The sequence below is a fragment of the Adiantum capillus-veneris genome, chromosome 19 (assembly GCF_014529385.1).
Source record: "Adiantum capillus-veneris isolate H3 chromosome 19, ASM1452938v2, whole genome shotgun sequence".
In the NCBI taxonomy this organism is placed as follows: Eukaryota; Viridiplantae; Streptophyta; class Polypodiopsida; order Polypodiales; family Pteridaceae; genus Adiantum; species Adiantum capillus-veneris.
Genome location: NC_140949.1, coordinates 993,700 through 1,010,060, shown reverse-complemented (window position 1 = coordinate 1,010,060; position 16,361 = coordinate 993,700). Strand labels below are relative to the sequence as shown.

At 41.4% G+C, this 16,361-nt stretch overlaps 1 long non-coding RNA gene across 5 annotated transcripts in view; it reads right to left on the bottom strand.

Annotated features, from left to right (window-relative positions):
• LOC147433450 (uncharacterized) overlaps positions 1-16,361 on the bottom strand; it is a 125,839-nt gene that overhangs the window by 5,886 nt on the left and 103,592 nt on the right. The window lies entirely within an intron of this gene.

The window sequence follows — 16,361 nt, the reverse complement described above, 5'->3', positions numbered from 1 at the left end:
GAGGTGCAACACTTTTGGAGAAGGCTGCAATGAAAGGTCATACATCATATCAGTCACTGTGTCGGCCGTCGATAGTAGACTCGAGGTCGTGGCTTTATCTGGCGCGAACACTTCAATGCAAGCTAAGAGAGTCCTGCAAATTTTCTTGAGCATGTGACACGAAAGGTCAGGAGAGCCAGTAAAGAGCTTGATGGTGCCCATTAGGGTTTTCACCATGTAGGCTTTACCTATTCTCTCTCCTGCCTTTCGTCCTGGCATCCTTGGGTAATTAAGCCAATTTGGCTTCTTTTCTGCAATCCTGCCATGCTCTTTCCAGCTTCTGACTCTTGGCACCGGGCAGAAGGTTGCATCCTCCCGAATCTCCTTTGGTGCCTCTACCAAGTAGATGAGGTAGGCTGGGTATTTGTTCAACCAACCTTTCCTCCATCTAGGCTGCGAATCTACAATCTTTTTTGATTGTTCCTCTTTTGTGATGTCGCCTTCGTAAAGAGCGACATACTGCTCCTCCTCTATTCTCTTTTTCATTTTTATCACTTCAAACTTCATCAAAGGGAAAGGCAAGCTGGGTTGCATCCACTCTTCATGGAGCACTTTTGTGTCTAATCCCTGAAGTCTAATGGAGATTAGGAGTCTCCTCTCCCATTCCATTTCCGCCTTGGCACTCTCCTCTGTTGACTTTTCTATTTGGTCATGGAGCCTTTGTTCTTCTTCTTCAGAGATTCCTGAAGTTGAGGCCACCTCTTGAACTGGGGCTGGATCTTCAATTGTGGTTGCCTCTCCAGTTTCTGGTAGCTCTATGGCTGCTCCATCTGATCCTTCTTGTGGTGTCTCTGTCTCTCTTCTTTGTTGCTCTTGTAGATCTTGGAGCTGTTTGCGGAGGGTCTCATTCTCTGTTCTTAGTGTTTGATTTTCTAAAGTGAGCCTCTTCTCTGCTGCCAATGATCCCTCCGCAATGTGCAACCTTTGCACTTGCTCTAATCTTAGCTCTCTTTGTAAGCTTCGGACCTGGTCTTCCAGAGTTGGTACAAGGGCTCCCTCTTGTTCAGTTCCTGCTCTGCTAGCTCTAGGGGTAGTCCTGAGTTTAGTGATTGTTCTTTCTTGGAGCTCGACTCTTTCCCTTAGCTCAATGAGCTCATCTTTAGCCGCCTCCAAGTCGTCTTCCATCCGCTCCCTTGCTTCCTGTGCACTTGTTACTTCTCTTGAAGCCTCGGCTAGCTGGAGTATCAAGCCATCTCTCTCGTTTTCCGCATCGTAGAGTGATGCTTTATGACTTTCAGATTCAGTCATAGCATCCTCTAATTTCCTCTGCAACTCGGCTTCCCTTTGTTTGGCTGTCTCAATCTCCACTTCCTTTGCTTTGGATCTTTCTTTGATCTTGTTGAGCAGTTCATGCACCATGTGCATGTCTTTTTCATCTTCATCTGTCAACTCTAAAGCTTTTTTGGCCACCACCTCCACTGGCTTCGGCTCTTCTAGTACGTTCTGTTCGTCCAGTTTCTCTTCACTTTCTTTTGTACTCTTTGTTTTTTCCTCCGTCACTCTCCGATCATCTTGTTTTTGTAGGGTGATCCCATAAACTGCCTCAAGGGCCTCTTCTTCAGTGTACCCTATCGCTACCAGATCCTCATAATCGTTTTTCTTTTGCTGAATTGGATCTATCTCCTTTTCTTTGGTCCCGGCCGCCTGCTTTTCCATACCAGCCGTGTCCATCTCTACTGTGGTCTCTTCCACAATGATTTCCGTCTTCTTCGGGCTTGGTACATCAGTAAAGGAGGGCTGATTGTCCTCAGTCATCTTGTCTTTCCCTTTGTTTGCTTGCCCGTCTTTCTCTTGAGGTTCAATAGACTCATCTACTTTCTTCTTCCCCTTGTCGTCCTTTTTCAGCTCAGCTTTTAAAAGTTGTACTTCCTCTTCAGTGTATGGCTCGACAGGTTGCTGCTCCAGTATAGCCTCTGACTCCTCATAAGCTCTAATATATTGATCATATTGATCAACATGTGGCCTGGCTTAGCTAGTTCCGACTTTAGTGGGGTCTGGAACCCACTTTTCTTCAAAGTCCCCCTTTAGAGCTCTTTCCGCTCTAAACTGTTCCACTAGTCTTTCCATTCGTGCCGCTTTCTGACTTTTGGTTTGCTTGGGAGCAACCTTCTTCTTTGCTTTCTTCATAATCGGCTTATCCACATTCTCTTCAGGCTCTGAAACTATTTCTAGTTTCCTGCGTGCTCTTATGGACGCCCTCTTGGATACTTCAGGCTGTTCTTCCTCCTCATCGGCTTCTCTAAGCCACTCATTCTGGGAGGGAACCTTTGGCCATTGATCTCTGGCTCCAACAGCTTCATAAGCTATTCTGTCAGAACTTCAGCTCCTCCTATATACTTTGGCTTCTCGTTGTGCATGGCAATTACTTGCTTGTGGAGGTGTTGAGCATAATTCACCTCTTTTGGCATATTTCTCTTCAATGCCCATGTGATGGTAGTTGCAATGGCATGGGGCGGTGTCGTATACTTTTGCGGTCTTTTACTGCAAATATGGAGAAATTGGTTGTACAGTCGGCAAAGGGTTGCCGCTCTTTGGTCTGCCATATCTCCATAAGTTGCATTCTGTTTCTTGGACCCATAAACCTCTATAGCCTCCCTTCTTTCCCTGACAGAGCTCCCTTTGTTGTTCAGTTTCAATGCATCTGCAATGAGCTGTGGAGTGATCTGTACCTCTACTTTCTCTCCATCTATTGCTGTCAATGTGGCTTTCCCATCCTTCTGAATGGAGGTTGCCAACTCATACACTCTTCTTGTATCTACACCTGATGGTCTCGAGGTGAAGAATCTATGCAAGTCTGCCCTTTCCAGGTACCTGCTGATGTTCTCTGACCTGCTATAATCCACCAATTCTTGTGGGATCATCGGTATATCCACCGCTTGCCCTTGAGGATCTCTGAAAGTCCCCTGGTAGATCTTTATTCCCTCTTGTTCCAGTACTGCTTCCTCCACCCAAGTTTTGGTTGGCTTGAGGGTTTTTGCTGGAATGTCAAAGGGTTCCGCTTCTGCAAGAGCATCTTTGATTGTCGGTCTTTTTCTCTTCGTTGCCAATAACTTGGCGGAATCCATGGATCCTGTAACTCCACTTTCAGAAGTTAGCGTCTTTTTAGTACTGAAAGCCGAAATGAAGCTTTTAACTATTCAAATGACTTGAAAATTGAAACTTGAGCTATTTAGGGCCTAAGGATGTAGAGTAGGTGAAAAAATATGCAAACTGGGCTCAGAATCATGCTGGAGACATCATACGCGTATGATGTCTTTTGTGTCAAAATGACTTCATATTGGTTGTGCTTGTAGCTGATAGTGTATACATGAGTATCATATGCTTGGATTTGAGTTTGGATCCCATTTGGTCAAGTTTTGGCCAGTTTAGTCCAGATCAAGCTCTTGGCAAAATTTTGAAAGGGAATTGGATTTTATGATCCAAATTGGATAAAACTTGGTGGTTCACCTTCAAATGGCATGTAGATCACTTCTGTTTGGTGGTTGAAGCCCTGAGGTGCCAAAATCACATAGTGAGACATCATACGCGTATGATGTTTTTTAGTGTATTTTTGGACCAAATTTCTCTATAAGCTTGGATATGGCTTTAGATAGGCTTATTCAGTGGATTTATGAATTTTGGATAGATTTTGGGCTAAAAATGGCTCTGGAGACATCATACGCGTATGATGTCTTTTTCATCAATTTTTCACGGGATTGATTCTGTGGACTCCCCATGTACTAGTGAAGGACTGTCTCTACTCAAATCTTGGTTTGGACTTGAGTATGTTGAATTTGGGCTAAAATAGGCTTTGGATGAAGGATTTTCCCTCAATTGGACTAATGGGGTGATCCACTTGACCAAATGGTTCCAAACTTCATTTGTAACATGTATTAGATATATATAATGGATGTATGATGTCAAATCAGCAATTTTGGCTCTGTAAGTGCAAATAGACATCATACGCGTACGATGTCTTTTGTGTCAAAATGGTGCTTTTTGGTTCCAGATAGCTTATAGATGTGTTAATCAACAATCCTACAAAGTTTCAATGAGTTTGGAGTTATTTTGACAAAATTATGACCAAAAATCAATTTTATGGCCTAAATTGCGTCTTTTTGGTTTTCCTTGGGTTTTCTAACTCCAATTCTCATGATACTTGGTTCATGGGATGTGATTAACATGTGGAATGAGGCTCTGCACTCAAATGTTGAAATGGATGTGAAAATCATGCTGTGAGACATCATACGCGTATGATGTCTTTTCTTGAAATGTTGGTCTTTTTGTGCAAAGAATGCTTTGTGCTAGTGCCCTAAGCCCTGCTAACTAGTTTTCAACTTAAAAAGTCATCAGTTTAGCTAAAAAGCCCCCTTATAGGCATTTCAGTCTCCGAAGTCGTATTTTTGCCTTGGAGTTGAATTTCTTCAACTTTTCTTCTCGAGAGTTGCATTTCTAGCTCATTGGATATGTTGTGAAGCCACCTATTTGGTTGAACTTGACTTTGGCTCCCGGTTCTCCATCTTTCTCCATTTGGTTGCCCGAAAGCGTCTTTTTCACCATCGGTAAGTGAATCAGCTTTCTTTTGGGTTTTGCTTGCAAACATAAGTCATCCATGTATATTTGAAGCTGCTTGTGAAGTTTCATGTCATTTGGTCGTCAATTTTAGCCGTTATGCCAAAATGACGCTTTGTGTGTCTGCAGCCGAATCGGTTGTTCCGACCTACTTTTGGTGATCCAAACCAGGAGATACTCCATGGTTGCATTGTCCTTGATGTGGTTGAACTTCATGTGAAGTTTCGTGTCGTTTCGACAACTTTTTCCTGTTTGCCTCTTGCAGGCTCTTTTGACCTAGGGTTTTTCAAGTCGTTCTTTCTCCAGCTTTGAATGTTAGAAACCCATCTTCTATGCTAGGGTAACCCACCTCTAAGTTCTTGCAAGGTTTGGTTAGGCGGTTGTGCCCCTACCTAGCGTTCTTCCCCATTCCCCGTCTGCTCTTGTTTCTTGGTTTTGGTCAGTTTTCGCGACAAAAGTTAACGATAATCATCAAAAGCTTATGGCAACGAGTCTACCTCTCATGTCTGGTGTCCTCTGAGCTCTCGTAGCAGTAGTAGAAGGCGGTAGAAGGTTGGATGCTCCTGTGTGCTCTTTGCTCTCTCCAAGAAGTAATAGTGGAAATGAGCTTGAAAGTGAAGTGAAAAATACTTAACTTCGGACTTTCCGGATCACTTGTTACCAAATTTGACATGTGCTCCTATCTCGTCGTGAAATGCACTTTAGGATTTGAAATTTCTCAATTTGGACTCCGTTTGACCTGTTTGTGAGAAATCTGTTCACTTTGCCAAAATTCTGTCATTTCGGGCTTTCCGCAACTTTTTCAGAATTGTACCCAATTTTTACCATGGGTTGCCCTTGTCATTAGGACCATCGCCGTCTATTCTTTTCTTTTTTCAGATCTCATTTCACCTACTTTTTTATTTTTCTTTTACTTTTATCAAGAAAATCATAAAAAATAAAGGAAAATAGCAAATTGAAGCCAAAAAATTCCACACATACACAATAAATAGTTGGTAACCCTGTGTATATGAATATACACTTATTTGTGATTTCTGAACTTAGATTACCACTTTTTAGCTCCAAAAACACTCTTATTTAGTGATATTTACACGTCTAGAGACCCAAATTCATCATTTGATCTCTTCTTGTTGCAAAACAAGGTATATAAGGGCATAAATATTATCAATATCCGCAATCAAACATAAAAATTGCAAAATCATGTAAGACACTGCCCTTGTAATATAATTTTTGTTTTTCTTTGTTTTTGGCGCTTGTAGCTGCTTTGTAACTCCTGTATACCTGTATACCTCCCCCCCTCCTAGTCTGAGTCCTCCCGGACGACTATGAAGTGTCTGTGGGCGAAGCATTGTAGTTGTTTTGGTCATAAGTTCCCAATGCAATTGCAGAGCGATGATACAACAGTCTTTCCAATAAAGCTGCTCTTTGTTTGATTGAAGGATTGGTGGTCGGGTTTTGGGTTTGTGATACTTCGGTAGTAGAATCAGTAGATGGATTCATCTTTACCTTGTTGTTCTTTTGCACAATCCAAATCTGCTTCCGCTTCGCTTGTGCTTGCCACAAACTCTTTGCGACCCAAACCTGCTTTGTCCTTTGTGTTGATTTCCTCGCCTTGAAATACCTAGGAGTTTCCGTTGATTGTACTGAAGGGAGTTCCTGTTTACAAATCTTTGGGATCCAAATTTGCTTGCTATAGCTTTGTGCCGTCATGAACTTCTTTGGAATCCAGATCTGTTTCACTGTCCTTGATTGTCTGGAATCACTTTTTTGTCTGGTATTGAAGACTCTGTTTTCCACCTTTGTGTTCTCTGGCACAACCTTTTTTGGTCTCCATACCAACTTTGACTCCGTTTTTTCCCAAGGTTGAGCTGTTATATTATTGCTTGTCTTCCTTATCCATTGTTGAGAATTCCTCGTCGAAGAGTAATCCGGTTGTATAGAAACTTTTGGTTGCCATTGCTTCTTCTTTTTCTCTGGTTGTTGTTTACCTTTGTCTTTGGATTCGTCCTTTGGAGTTGGCTCTTCTCCTTTGGTGAACTTAACTGATTGACTTTCACCTTTGTATTTGATAAGCACTGATTTAGAACTCCAGTCAATCATTGCATTGTATTGCTTCTGCCATGGTTGTCCTAGCAATAATGGTTGTTGTGTAGCTTGGTCTTCAACCACGTAAAACATATGAGGATACACATACTGGTTAATCTGTATATGTAAAACTGTGTATCCGACAGTTTTGATTGAATTCTCCGAGTAACTCTTTAACTCTTGCTTGGCAGTTTGTAGTTTAGTGTCATTTGTCAATTGTCTATACAAACTGAGTGAAAGTAGGTTAGCTTGAGCTCCAGAATCCAATAGTGCTCTGGCTTTGATTTGGTTGGTTCCTACTTTGCATTCAATGATGGGTTCTTCGTTGTCATTATCCATTTCTGTTGTACTGACTGCGTTTATTCGTATTGCTCCTTCATTGCGCTGTTTCTGACGTAGTAGTTTTCTTTTCTCCATTCTTTCCTTCGCCTCGGCTTGCGCTTCCTCCAAAATCATTTTCTTTTTCTGGACACGCAGCTTTTCTTGATGTATTTTGAGAAGCATGTCTTGGGTTAGCAGCAAAAGATACTTTTTCACTCTGCATCCACTAATCCAATTGGGCATTTCTTCTCCGTCTAATGTAACAAGCTTGACGGCTCCACTTGGTGATAGATCTTTAATCACCAGAGGTCCCATCCCTCGCTTTTTAAGCTTCTTAGCATGCTGTTTCAGAGTGTAAACTAGGACATAGTCCCCAACCTTAAACTCTTTAGTCCGCACATGCTTATCAAAAAATTCTTTTTGTCGCCTTTTTTGAGCGTAGATAGAAGCTACTGCTTTTAGGCGAAGCTCATCTATATTTTCCAGGTCATCTATTCTATCAGAAAGCTCGTGCCCTGTCCACTCTAGATCCTTAGCCACCCTTAAGGTTGAAATCAAGAATTCTATTGGTAAGATAGCATTTAGCCCAAAAACCATGTTATATGGGGTCGTTCCTATTGATGTTTTATATGCTACCCTATATGCCCATAATGTTGAATGCAACTTCTGGTTCCAGTCAGTTCTCGACTCAGATACAATCTTCGTAAGGACCGTGCATATGGTTTTGTTTGTTGCTTCAGCTTGTCCGTTTGCTTGTGGATGATACGGGGCTGATTTCCTATGGATTACCATGAATTCATCTAGAAGGATCTCTATCACTTCATTTATAAAATGTGTGCCTCGATCACTCACAATTTCTATTGGCAATCCATATCGTACAAAGACGTATTCATATAGAAATTGTGCCGTGGTCCTGGCATCTGCTTTTTGCGTTGCCTTTGCTTCGACGCACTTTGTTAGATAGTCTGTAGCCACAATGATGTATTGTGCAAGAGGTGAAATGGGTCCGACATAATCAATCCCCCATTTTGCAAAATCTCTTGCCCCCATCATTGGTCTAAGCGGCATATCATCTCTTTTAAGTGATACTTTGGTCCGCTGACAGTCATCGCACCGTTTAACGTATTCCTCAACGTCCATATGTAATGTTGGCCACCATATTCCTGCGGCTAAGACAAGTTTTGCTGTCTTATCACCTGAGAAATGGCCTCCACCTACTCCTCCATGAGCTTGCTCTAGTATTATCACATACTCAGTCTCTGATGCGCAAATCCTAAGCTGGTTGTCTTTACCTCTCTTATAGAGTTGATCTCCTATTAAAGCGTAATCTCTAGCTTCTGTCTCTATAGATTTCTGACGAGCTTTAGACGTTCCTTCTGGGAAAGTTCTATTTGTGAGATATTCAACAATATACTGACTCCAATCTGGAGCGATCATTATCTGATATAATGTCGAATACTCTGCTGGCGGTTTTGATGAATATACAATACATACAGTGACATATTCATGTACGCTTTCTTTTATTCCTGGCCAATAGACTCCCAATTGTAACAAATTCCTATATGTGTTCCTTCTTGAACAATGAAATGCACATTCCTGAACATGTGCTTCGCGCAGATATATATTATATTCCTCAGGATTGATGCATAGTCGTAAAATATGATCATTTCCCAATTGATACAACCTTCCTGCAACCAATTGAAGATTCTTGGATTGCTGAATAGCAATATGTTTCTGGTTGTATTCTCTTTTATCAAACACTCCTCCATAGGTTAATAGGCCAACGACATTTTGAGACCACTTCGGTATCATTTCTATATTGAACAAGTACGCGTCTTTCATGTCGTCATCTACTCCTATAGGGTCTTCTCCATTCGTCAATCGCGAAAGATGATCAGCTCTAAGATGTGTTTTTCCTTTCTTTACTACTACCGTGAAGTCGAATTCCAGTAAGATAATGAACCATCTCACTATTCTCCCGGTATTGCATGGTTTATTCACTAGGTAGAGCAAGGCTTGGTGATCCGTAAAAAACACAAACTTGTTGGCTAGAAGATAATGCCGAAATTTCTTCACAGCATATATCATTTCTAATCCTTCTCGCTCTGTTGTGGTGTAATTCTTCTCTGCATTGTTGAGCTGTCCACTGGCGTAACAGATAGGAAAATCCATGTTTCCTTCTTCTGGCTGAGCCAGAATGCATCCTATTGCATATGCCGAAGCATCTATATGCACATGGAATATCTTCTCCCAATCTGGTGATTTCAAGACTGGAGCAGTAATGAGTGCCTCTTTTAATTTCTTGAACGATTCCTCACACTCCTCTGTCCATTCAAAGTTCACTATTAGCCTGTAAAGTGGTTGGCCTATTATAGCGTACATGTAAATGAATCGTCTATAATATCCGCAATGTCCCATAAAGCTCTGTACTTGTTTCGCATTGGTTGGTCTAGGCATATCCACTATAACTTTTATCTTCTCTAAATCCGTGGATATTTCGTTTTGTGAGACAATATGTCCGAGAATTCTGCCCTGTCGGACCATAAACACACATTTCTCAAGATTGAGACAAATGCGATATGTCCTACATTTCTCAAATACTTTTCTTAGGTGTTCTAGATGCTCATCTCTCAGAAGAGAATGTACACATAAATCATCCATGTATATTTCTAGAAACAACCTTAAGTATTCTTTGAAAGCATGTGTCATCAGCCTCTGGAAGGTTGCGGGAGCATTGGTTAGACCAAAAGGCATAACCCGATAAGCATAAATTCCCCACTCCGTTGCAAAAGCTGTTTTATGTTGATCTTCCAGTGCTATGGCTAGCTGGTTATATCCTGAAAAACCATCAAGAAACGAGTATGCTGTTTTCCCTGATACACGCTCTAAAACATGATCAGTTATCGGCAGGGGATAATTGTCCCTGATTGTTGCAGCATTCACTTTCTTTAAGTTGACACACACTCAGAGTTTTCCGTTCTTCTTGGGTACTACCACAATCGGAGATACCCAATCGGTGTGTTCAATCTCGTATATGAATTCAGCTTCCATTAGCTTATCTATCTCTTCTTTGATTCGCTTAGCAAATGTATCATTATATGTGTATGGTCTCTGTCTGCTAGGCTTTGCGTCTTGTTTCAGTGGGATTGTGTGTTGTCATATCGATGGGTCAACTCCCTTTAAGTCCTTATAAGACCATGCAAACACATCCCTATACTCTCTGAGAAGACTCAAAAGTCTCTCTTCCTCGCCTGGAGAAAAATCTGTGGCTATGTACACCGGTCTAGGTGTCTCACCTGGAGCTGCTAAATCAACTTTTTTTGCATCCTCCGGTCCGTCATAAGATTCGTTCTCCCTTCTCTCTCGAATAGGTTGGGTTAATACCACCTTCTTATCCTCTATTGTGAATTTCCTATAGTGAGAGGGAACATCCATGTTTTCCTTGATTTTGGCGTTTTCGTCCTCTCCACTCTCAATTTCTGTCGTCCAAACTTCTTTCAGAGTTTTCTTGAGCTCTCTGTACTTGTTTCTACGTTCTAGCTTGGACTCCGTGTGTTTTCTGTTGCACTTGTTCTTTTCTGATTTTTCAGTTTCAGTTTTCGTTCCATTCCTTTGAATTCGATTTCTTGAGCCTCTTTTGTTTTTTCGTAAGCTCTTTTGATCATTGCCTCTCATTCTTCCAGAAACCTTGTCCTTAACACAATCTTCCGCCTTTACTAGCATTAGGAATTGATTTTTTCCTCTTATTCTAGGCATCGGATTGGTTCTAACCCCCTTTGTTTTTTTCTTTGCTCTATAGCGTTTCTGGCGTTGTTTAGTTTTGTTCGGAAAATCATAAAATCGGACATCCGTTATAGTTTCTTCGTTTCCGCTTGAATTGTCCGTTGACTCGTTGTCTACTTCATTTCCCCACTCAGGATGATCGGGAATGTCGTGAAACACCTCCTCTTCATCTTCCTTTTCCAGTGTATCGTTGTTTTCAGTTTCTTTTTCGAGTACAGTTCTCAACATGAAGTACGGAACCACGTCGTACCCGTCCTTGTCGCAAAATTTCGTTGTGGGACCATTCGGAATTACACAAACATCTAGGGTTGCTAGAATGTGTGTCCATTCTAATGGTTCAAGCGTGTCCTCTGGAAAGGGTTCTCCTATATAAGTTTCGTCTTCGATAGCCCTTTCTAAAACATATTCCTCTCGCCTCAGACTTTCACATTTCGAGGCTCCACACATCCATAACTTCTTGGGCTTACCTAACCAAGCTAGAAATTCGGATCCCGCCAAAGTAGCTGAATCAAACTCCTCTACCGGTGTTCGGTTCACATCTTTGTAGCTATGGTCTCTCAGGTTCACACGTGTAGTGGTTTCCATATTTCTCAGGTATATGTGATCGTAGCCCCAATCTTGGACCATTTTCAATTGTCTCATGAATGGTCTTCCCAATATGATATCATAGTTATTCTTCTTGCCAAAATCGACAATAGCAAAAGTATGTTTGTATTCAATGCCGCAAGAAGTCACTACGACTTTCTCTAATAACCCCATAGGTTTCTCCATGTATCCATCTGCTAATTGGAGTTTCAACCTAGTCTTCCTTATTGCTGGTTTCCCCCATTTTTTCCAGATTTCTTTTGTAGCAAATTTCTCCAAGCATTTTCCTACAGTGGTCCACATATGTGGTCTTAGCCTCAAAAGCTCAGCTAGAGTGATAGTGCATGTCACTGGTGTTGACAAGATCTCTATCAATCCTTGCGAGTCCATGACTTTTTCTGATGAGATTCTTCATGAGGGAAGTGCTCTAGTCTCGGATTTTGCTTCATACTCTCCTAAGTATGAAGGTAAGGTATTCAGTGAGTGAGGTTTGCTCTCCATTGTTCTAACAGAGCCCCCATCTCCCCAATAAGATTGCAGATCCAAGTCCACTTGAGATCCTGCCTCAAATTCCACTATGGGAGGATTCCTGATGTCCTTTTCCCAATTTGTCTGATTAGCTTGGCAACTTAGCTCGTTGCAAAGGTTGCCTCTCTCACTTGTTTCCAAAATTCATTGTAATCCTCATCTCTTCCATAAGACCTCTGTATGACTGGATGAAAACTCTCTATCTCCTGATCGGTTGTGTTCAATACTATGCGGTCATCCTTGTGTGTATTTTCAGGCTTTTGTGCACTGGGAGTCTTTTCAGATACCCGTGAAACGATAGTCTCTTGCTGAATTGGGTTTTCCGTTCCACAATTTATTGTTTCTTTTGGTGGTTCTAATAAGGCTTCTGCAGTCTCGATCATTCTCTGTCACATTTCAAGTCTCTGCTTTTCCAATTCCGCGTTTGGGTATGTCATCCACCTCTGTTCTTGTGTTTGGTTGGTCTTTAACCTAGCTTCGTAAGCTCTCATCAGTGCGTCCAATGGTTCGTGTACTTTGTCGACTAGCACTGATCCCCCTGAGCTTAAGCTCGTCGTTTCTTTGATACTCTTTTGTTTCGTTCTTTCCGGGCTCATCTCTCGTTTCCCGTTTTGACTCTCAAGTTTTTCTAATCTATCTTTAGTTCTCTTTAGTTCCTCAGCTAGAATAGCGTCTTCACGTTCTTTTCTCAACTTCATGCGTGCTTTTCTAGCTTTCCATGTGTTTCTTTGACTCCGCGGTCCTTGACTAACCACTTCGGTCGCTAACTTTCCATTCTCAGGTTCTCTAGTGGTTTTCTTAGCTTGAGCTCTAGTAACAACTTGCGTTGGTATCAGAGTTTCATTTTCAGACCCACTGCTGGTAGGAATAGTTTCTAGCATATTCAATGTCGTCTTTTGCACTTTGTTTGGATTCTTTGAACAATCCTCAATAAGGTGAGTAACCCCACACTCAGTGCAATAAGCGTTAATTCTAATGATTTCCGTATGTGGACAAACATTCATCAGATGGTCACCTCCACACTTGTAACAGGGTCCTAGTGCTGGTCTTGGTCCCATTTGATTCGTCCTTTGTGGATAGGATGGTCTTTGTCCTGTTAACCCTCCATGAGCTATGAACATCAATGTTCTTGCGTCCAAATTGTATCTCTCTTCATCAGAAGCACTTGTAACTGTTGGTATTCCAACATTCCCAATCATGCCCCATGGTTCTGGTTGTTTGGGTTCTTCTGGTGGGTAATACACAGTTGGAGATATGTGTGCACCAGATTCTTCATAATAGGCTTGAACAGACACTAAGGCTTGTTCTTCCTGATTCTCTAAGGTTGGTGCATATCTAATGCCTACTGGTCTTGCTCCTGGTAAAGGTGGTTGTTGTCCCAATACTGGTTGTGGCCTTTCTATCCCCATAGGTCCTGGTACATTTCTCGTTGGGTATCGAGGTACTGGATGAACTTGAGGTGGTGCTAATTGAGCAGGAGGTGCATACTGACGCTCCCTTACATACCCTTTGTTGTAATAGCACTCCTTTGTTGGATGGTTTGTCCATTTTTGTTCAATAGCACACCATTTCAGTGTTTTTGGCAATGGTTTTTGGTATGGTGCCATCCTTTTTAGAGCATCTTCTATCATTTGCTCTACATTTGGCATGGTTGTTGTTTGAACATTCTTTTTAGTGGTAGTCTCGCTCGCTACGGAGGAGGAGCTACTGGATGCAAAATCTGTATCCGCTGACACCTCTCCATAAACCGTACAGTTATCCACTAAGTACAATGCCTCTCTCGTTACTTGCTCGAAACTTGTACAAGCTTTCAAGTGCAAGTCCTTCTTGAGAGTGTCGTTTCTCAGTCCCTCAATAAAGAGAACATATAGTCTGTCATCTTGTGGTCGTTCACATACTGGACATCTCTCAATGTATTGTTTGAAGCGAAGTGAAGCTTCCTTCACTTTTTCATGTTCTCTCTGTTTAAAAGCATATATTTGTGAGACCGTATTGTGCTTAATCCCTCGTTTTGAGAATTCCTCAGAAAACTCTCTTAGCAAATGGTCAATGTCATGGAATCCCCCTATGTTCAGTGGTTGAAACCATGTCAATGCCGTACCTTCTAGAGTAAGACCAAATCCCTCGTATTGTGTATGGAAATCTGTTATCTGCTCAGCTCTTAAGACTTCCTTAAAGAGTGACACATGTGCATATGGATCTCCTGAACCACCATACTTCTTTGGCATACACTTCGCTACTTGAGATGGTCTCATACGTCTATGGTTTGCTACCAATCTCATTGCTCCTATGTCCCAGCTAAAGCTTTCTCTAGCATCATGGACTTCATGGGTTACCCTTGTCGGTTCCCCTGCCCTGAATCTACTACTACGAGGTAAATGTGATGGTTTCGCTTCGAACCTTGGACCTGGAGTGGTATATGTGGGGATTGGAACTGCACTACCTCGATTCGTATCCATTGACTCTCTGGAATGTAATGATCCCATTGGTCCGGGCTTCGAGTACTGAGGTTGACTGAAAGAGTCAGCAGCCTGAGTTCTTTGTCCTCCTGTCATCATTGGGTTTTGCCCTCCATTTGTTGGTGCTGGTCTTTGTGAGCTAGAAGTAACATAATACTGATGTAGTGGTCTCCCAAAGTATGTATATCCTTCTAATTCTTTCTTGCCCATTGTTGAGTATTGCCTCCCATACTTGTCGTAAGCAGCAATTTTCACTTCCGATCCCTCTGTGTAGGTAAAAACATAAAGTTTTTTTTGGTCTGTCAACTCTCCGTTGTAGGGTTCTTCACATCTATAATAGAGATCTTGCTCCCCATTATTATATTTGTATAGCCCCACATAGATGTTATCAGTGTTGATCCTTGTAGTTTCATTCTCTCTTCTTAACCTCGCATCAGGGAAGTTCATTATTGGTACTTTCTCCTCAAGTTCTTCATCTACTTTGGCTTTGGTGCCCATCAATCCCCACTTGTCCACAATGTTAGGGTTTAGGACTACCAAGTACATGGTACCCTCGTCATCTAGATACCTATCTCCGCTATAGCTCACAGGCACTAAGTCCTTGAACTCACTAGGTCTCTCCTCTATCTTTACACAATAGCGGTCCATTCCATCTTTGTAGATCTTGGCACCTTGCTCATTGTCGTACTGGTATTTTATGAACAATAGCTTCATTGTGACGGAAGGGTTTGATGATCCTGCTGCCATATTTTCTCTGTTGTTCAGGTTCAAGTGTTCCAAGTGTTCGGTGAAAATGTCGTAAGATCTCTCCGAAGAAGTATCAGAAACACTTCCTTCAAAGATCGGCTCTAATGTTTGCACCCAACTTTGGTTTACACTTCCCTCGGTTGATATGACACTTGCGTGTTCCCCTTGTTTTGGTTGTTATTCTGGAGATTCTTGCCCGATCTCAAATTCATCAATTCCCCTAAAGGACTTTAACTTTTCCGTCTTGGCAATTTGTTTTTCCCAAGTTTTTGTGGTCAGAATTGATCCAAACTGATTGATACTTGGTCAATTGTTTAATCTTGTCAGTTGGACAACTTCTGTTTCATCAAGTGAGAATTTTGTTGCAGTTATGTTGAAAAAGACATTATACGTGTATGATGTCTTTTTTCACAGATTTCGACTATTTTGGTTATGCTCACTCTCAGTAGCCCCCTTATGCTCTGTCCACTCACAAAATTCAGTTTGAACTCTGTTTGAGCAAGTTATGGCTAATTTAGGCTTTTCTTGGCAATTTTCTGCTTTTGACTTGTTTTGGGTCAATTGTGATCCAAATGGGATGAAACTTGAAATATAACCTCTAGACAGCTATTACAATAGATCTGTGTTGGCAAAGTATCAAAATATGTCCAAAATTAGGTAAAAGACATCATACGCGTATGATGTCTTTTTCATCAATTTGGGTCAAGACTTGATATTTTTGCTTTCTACAGTGTTTGTAACAATCTTGTCAGGTCAGATATCAAAATTAAGTAGTGGATGTGCTAAAAGACATTATACGCGTATGATGTCTTTTGTCCCAGATTTTGACTATTCTTGGTTTTAAACCTTCTCCAATGTTTATAATTGAGTTTCAAGTGTTTTTGTCAGGTTTGAATGTAAAAACAAGATCTGAATCCAAAATTTTCTATTCTTTGCGTTTCTTGGACTCCGACTTGTCCTTTTGGGTTTCTTTGAGTGTTAATGCTCTTGTTTTAAGTTGAAATTAGGGTATAACTCCCCTTTTCAACACTCTGCTAAAGTCAAAATTTCTGTTTTGGTCTCTGTTTGGTCATTTAAACATCATACGCGTATGATGTCTAAAGTTACAGATTTCCAGTTTTTTGGCACAAAATCCTTCCTAAAGCTTTCTCAAGTGCTCAGCAACTCCCAGATACACAGAAAATTTCTCTGACTTTTGTTTATTGCAAGTTTCACTACTAACTCGACGGTTTAGTGTTCTAACATGCAATCAACCATATCAAG